The following is a 6000-nucleotide window of genomic DNA, read 5'->3' as shown; positions in this document are numbered from 1 at the left end:
TTTGTAAATTCCATATATATGCGTTAGTATACTGTATTGGTGTTTTTCTTTCTGGCTTACTTCACTCTGTATAATAGGCTCCAGTTTCATCCACCTCATTAGAACTGATTCAAATGTATTCTTTTTAATGGCTGAGTAATACTCCATTGTGTATATGTACCACAGCTTTCTTATCCATTTGTCTGCTGATGGACATCTAGGTTGCTTCCATGTCCTGGCTATTATAAACAGTGCTGCGATGAACATTGGGGTACACGTGTCTCTTTCAATTCTGGTTTCCTTGGTGTGTATGCCCAGCAGTGGGATTTCTGGGTCATATGGCAGTTCTTTTTCCAGTTTTTTAAGGAATCTCCACACTGTTCTCCATAGTGGCTGTACTAGTTTGCATTCCCACCAACAGTGTAAGAGGGTTCCCTTTTCTCCACACCCTCTCCAGCATTTATTGCTTGTAGACTTTTGGATTGCAGACGTTCTGACTGGCATGAAATGCTACCTCATTGTGGTTTTGATTTGCATTTCTCTGATAATGAGTGATGTTGAGCATCTTTTCATGTGTTTGTTAGCCATCTGTATGTCTTCTTTGGAGAAATGTCTGTTTAGTTCTTTGGCCCATTTTTTGATTGGGTCATTTATTTTTTTGGAATTGAGCTGCTTGTATATTTTTGAGATTGTTTGTCAGCTGCTTCATTTGCTATTATTTTCTCCCATTCTGAAGGCTGTCTTTTCACCTTGCTTATAGTTCCTTTGTTGTGCAGAAGCTTTTAATTTTAATTAGGTCCCATTTATTTTTGCTTTTATTTCCAGTATTCTGGGAGGTGGGTCATAGAAGATCCTGCTGTGGTTTATGTCGGAGAGTGTTTTGCCTATGTTCTCCTCTAGGAGTTTTATAGTTTCTGGTCTTACGTTTAGATCTTTAATCCATTTTGAGTTTATTTTTGTATATGGTGTTAGAAAGTGTTCTAGTTTCATTCTTTCACAAGTGGTTGACCAGTTTTCCCAGCACCACTTGTTAAAGAGATTGTCTTTTCTCCATTGTATATTCTTGCCTCCTTTGTCAAAGATAAGGTGTCCATAGGTGTGTGGATTTATCTCTGGGCTTTCTATTTTGTTCCATTGATCTACATTTCTGTCTTTGTGCCAGTACCATACTGTCTTGATGACTGTGGCTTTGTAGTAGAGCCTGAATTATTTTCATAGTATAAGTACTATAAATAAGCATATGCTATTTTCATAATCAGAAAAAATCCAACAGAACTTTTTATTGAAAAGATTTCTTCTAACATAAGAGCATAAAACCATAAATTATATGATTTTGTAAATGGAATATCCAACTGGAGGATTATTTATTACACTGAAAATTTTATTTTTCTAAACACCTCTACTTTAGAAATGTATTTGGAATATGTAACTTTTTTCCATAAGTGTAGAAAATTCAAAGAGCAAAGAGAATATTTCTATGAAGACTCTAAAGTAATTTATTTTAGGAGGCAAAATTTTCAAAAGACAAAGTTATTTTGATAGTGGAAAGTAGTGAAATGAACTTAATAAAGTGTGTTCTCACTATATATTAAAAATGAAATTAAAATCATTTAAAATAAAAGAAATATGACATTGCAATGCAAACAGAAATTGAGGAGAATCCCAGAAGGATAGGAAATAGTTGATGGACAGCACAGGAAAATGAAAAGACAACTGGAGGAAGTAATAAAGCCTATGGGGAAAAACTTGAAATTTATATACGGAAAGTTCATAATTTTCAACATAAAAATCTAATAACAACTGATAATCCCTTTCCTTTCTTTAATTTAAGGATAAAAATAGAACTTTAAGAATTACTTTATACAATCATATTTTTATAAGATAGATATCAAATACCCTCAGTAAGATTTGTGTTTAACTTTCAAACTTCTCCTCAAAACAGTATATTCCTAGATGATAGATGCAGAAAAAAAATCACATGTAACTATTTATTATGGGGGAAAGAGGCAAGATGAGAGCCATATTTCAAGCAGATAATGCTTAAGTCCTATGATGCTGGAAAATGTCACAAATAATTGGGTTTCTTCTCTGTCTTTTTTAGGGTAGTTTTCACATACAGCAGACAGAAAGCTTTATGACACAACACTAACAGACAAAACCAAATTGTCTTTACAAAAAGGATTTTGTTGAACACAGGCTCTCCTCTGTCTCTTCAAAATATTGGGTTTCAAAATGAAGTCATTGACCTAGGAAAGATAAACAAATAGGCTCCAGGGATCTGGAGGCAGGACAAAAAGCAGGTTAAAGAACAGAAGCTTAAGTGTGAAAACCGAAAAACAAAATAATTACCTGAGGCTCAGTGCCAAATGGGAAGAAGAGATGTCTACTGATGTTGACAGGTGACCTGCAAAGGGGATAACCCACTCCCGTATTCTTGCCTAGAAAAATCCCATGGACGGAGGAGCCTGGCAGGCTACAGTCTGTGGGGTCACAAAGAGTAGGACATGACTGAATCGATGCAGGAAGCACATACACATGTATAAAATATATACATAACAAGAGAATTTACCTCATAGGGCTATTGTAAAGATTAAGGGTATATGCCATCTATGTTCTATGTACCAGAGGGCCTTACTTAGGAAGTTTTTTTAAAAAAAGAAAGTATGTTTAACATTTGAGCATCCACCTGAGACTCAGATCTGAATTTTTATACTGAGATTGGTGTAATTGCAATGATTTCCATAGATCATATTAAGAAATGAGACTTCTTGCACAAATCTATCACTACTAATGATATAGTGAGTAGAAATATGGTCAAGAAGTTGTGTAAGAGAGAAAAATCAGAAAACAGATGCAGCTAGAAAGCCATTTGCTGAGGTGCAAATATTCAGTTGCAGAGAGCTAATTCCCAAACTAAAATTAAGGAGAAAAGGCATAAGTCATCATCACCATCCTCACTATCATCCCATGACTCAGATAGTTGAAGAGAGTCTCAGTCGTTTTCTGATTCTGAAAGTGCTTCTGAAGAAAATTTTTAAAAAGAAAAAATAAACATGAAATAAGTCCTGAAAACACAACCAAGGAAAAATTAAAGAAAAATGCATCTAGTGAAATGAGGCTGAAAATCTTGAACATGACTCCAGTCTATTGTCTATTCAGAAGAGATACTCCTATACTTGAAAATAGATTCCTACCAGGAACATGAGACCAGAACCTCAGTGGAAAAGGAAAACCAAAAGTCAAATGGTCAAGAAAATGAGCATGTACATGACAAAAATAAAAATTTGATCATGTTATCAAGCAAGGCCTAGGACAAATGGAGGCAAAAGTGGATGAGTGAGTTGTGCAAATTAATTTCTATTTTGTCTCCATTTTCAAGTTTAGAGACCTGTTGATGAATTTCCTTTATTTCTGTATTTTCATTGTTTTTAGGTTTTTGGCTTTTTTTTTTTCTTTTTAATGAGACTTAAAATTGAGTTGATCTTTTGATAATCTGTAACCTGAATAATTTGTCTTGCTAAAATAAACTTGAAAAAAATTGTAGCAAAATTCTTTTAGCTTTAAAAAAAGTTCTAATTGGTAAAAGTTGTTTCCAAAGTTAACAATTTAGAAATAATAAAAACAAAGGTGACTTTAGTCATTTGTATAATTTTAAAGGTTTGAAGCTATCTACTGTCACGGGAGGTAAATTCAGGCAAAATGTTAATGTCAGCTGAATTTTAATTCCTCTTTTAATAAAACATTTTATAACTACAACATAAAATTCATGACTGTAGGTTTATGGACACTTTTATAAATCTTTTAGAATGCTATATGGGGTTTGGGTTATTTTGTTTGGATTTGTTTAGGTTCATTTTGTTTTGCTGAAGTATGTAAGGATTTTTAAGGCAGGTGTTAGTTTAGGGAAAGGTTTCTGAATTGAAATGTGAAAATAAGAAAGACAAAGATTGCTCTTTTGAATTATCTGCCCTAATTTTTTAAAATTTTACTTATTTATTTATTTAGGGCTGTGCTGGGTCTTCACTGCGAGCATGTTCTTCTCTAGTAGCAGTAAAAGGGATATCCTCTAGTTGTGATGCATGGGCTTGTCATTGCTGTGGCTTCTCTTGTTGGGGAGCACAGGATCTAGGGTGTGCGACTTCAGTAGTGTGGCACGTGGGCTTACTAGTTGTGGCTCCCGGGCTCTAGAGCACAGGGTCAACAGTTGTGGCACACAGGCTTAGTTGCTGTGAGGCATGTGGGATCTTCCCGGATCAGGGATCAAACCGTGTCTCCTGCATTGGCAGGTGGACTGTATTACTGAGCCACCAGGGAAGACTGAATTATTGCTTTTATGTTACGCTAATAAAACAAAACTCTACAGGGCATCTACGTATCTCTCAAAGCTACATAACAAAATACACAGTTGATGTATGAGAATTATAAAGATAATTTAGACAGTTGGTGAAGAAAACAACCTATACTGAGAGGTAATTAAAGAAGAGCTATACCACCATGCTACATTTAAAATAGGAAATATATGTGCAGAAAACCAAGTAATAATCATTACTCTTTTATAATTGTCCTCTGGAATGGATCCTCTTAAAATTCTGGTATCATCCTCTTCTCTTCCTTTCCAGTGAAAACAAGTGCTTCTTACGCTTTAATGTGCATATAATCACCTGAGGATCTTGTTAAAATGCAGATTCTGACTCAGAAGGTCTGGAGGGAGGCCCAAGACCTTCTAATCAACTCCCAGGTACCTCCCATGTTACTGGTCTTCGGATCAGACTTTAGGTAGCAAGGTCTTTAACTACTGGCAGCCAGGAGTTGAAATACCAAGAAATAGTAAGTGGCAGCATTTTCCCTTCTGTTTTGTTTGTTCCACTAACTAATCAAAACTCACACTAAATTCTTAGCTTACTCACTTATCTTAATTCTAAGCTTAGCTTAGTTTACTCCTCTTTGCCCTGATTTCCTCCTCACTGGTACCTTTTCTATACATACCTGTTATTATCTAGGATGCACTGGTATCCAGTGCTCTCCCTCTAGGTTAGGGGTCCTTGAACAGTATATTCCCTACAGTGCCTGTTGTTCCCATTTTCTAGAAATGGAGTCTTGGTAAAGAGACTATTTCATAATCTACTAAGGAGTAAATTGTGATAACATCTAGAAAAGTGAGTAACCCAGCGATCATTTGTATTTGGCTTTAGAATGTATTAGAATATGCCAAAGATTTATAATTACATTTTACTTAACATAATATTAAAATAGATCTGTGTGCTCTGACCATAAACCAACCAAGAGTGTTGGCGAGGAGGGAATGGGAATGGAGGGGACCTATTTGAAAGCATGAGGAAGTATATATAGGAGGGAGGTCTAAGATTAAAATCTTTTCTATGGATGATAATCTGTGGAAATCAAGAGTTCATTATTCAAGTCTTATGTGATTTAACACAACTCAGACATGACAATTAAACATTGTATTATCTCACCCCTTCCCAATGGGTTATTTGAAGTGCTGTTAAAGAATATTTCTTTTCAGTACAAATAGTTACCATTCATTGAACACATACTACGTATCAGTACTTAAACTAAGAACTTTCTATGTAGTGGCTTACTAAATTCTCACTCCATACCTATGAGGTAGCTGCCAAACAGCCAATTAAGGACATTTTTAGTTGAAAAAAACTTCTGGAAATTTAACCCAACAAAGATTTTTGTGAAAGCTCTGTTGTATGGTTCATTCTATAGGACTAAGTTAATCCAATGTATTTAGAGCATAGCTAATAAATAGGAAAACTTAGGGTTATTATTCACTTCATGGAAATAATACCCAGTGACTGTACTCCTTTAAGCGGTCAGTATAACATTTTTTGGTGCTCCAAAATCACTGCAGATGGTGACTTCAGCCATGAAATTAAAAGACACTTACTCCTTGGAAGGAAAGTTATGACCAACCTAGATAGCATATTCAAAAGCAGAGACATTACTTTGCCAACAAAGGTCCGTCTAGTCAAGGCTATGGTTTTTCCTGTGGTC

This window comes from Bubalus kerabau, chromosome 6 (genome assembly GCF_029407905.1).
Source record: "Bubalus kerabau isolate K-KA32 ecotype Philippines breed swamp buffalo chromosome 6, PCC_UOA_SB_1v2, whole genome shotgun sequence".
In the NCBI taxonomy this organism is placed as follows: Eukaryota; Metazoa; Chordata; class Mammalia; order Artiodactyla; family Bovidae; genus Bubalus; species Bubalus kerabau.
Note: the sequence above shows the minus strand (reverse complement) of the source record.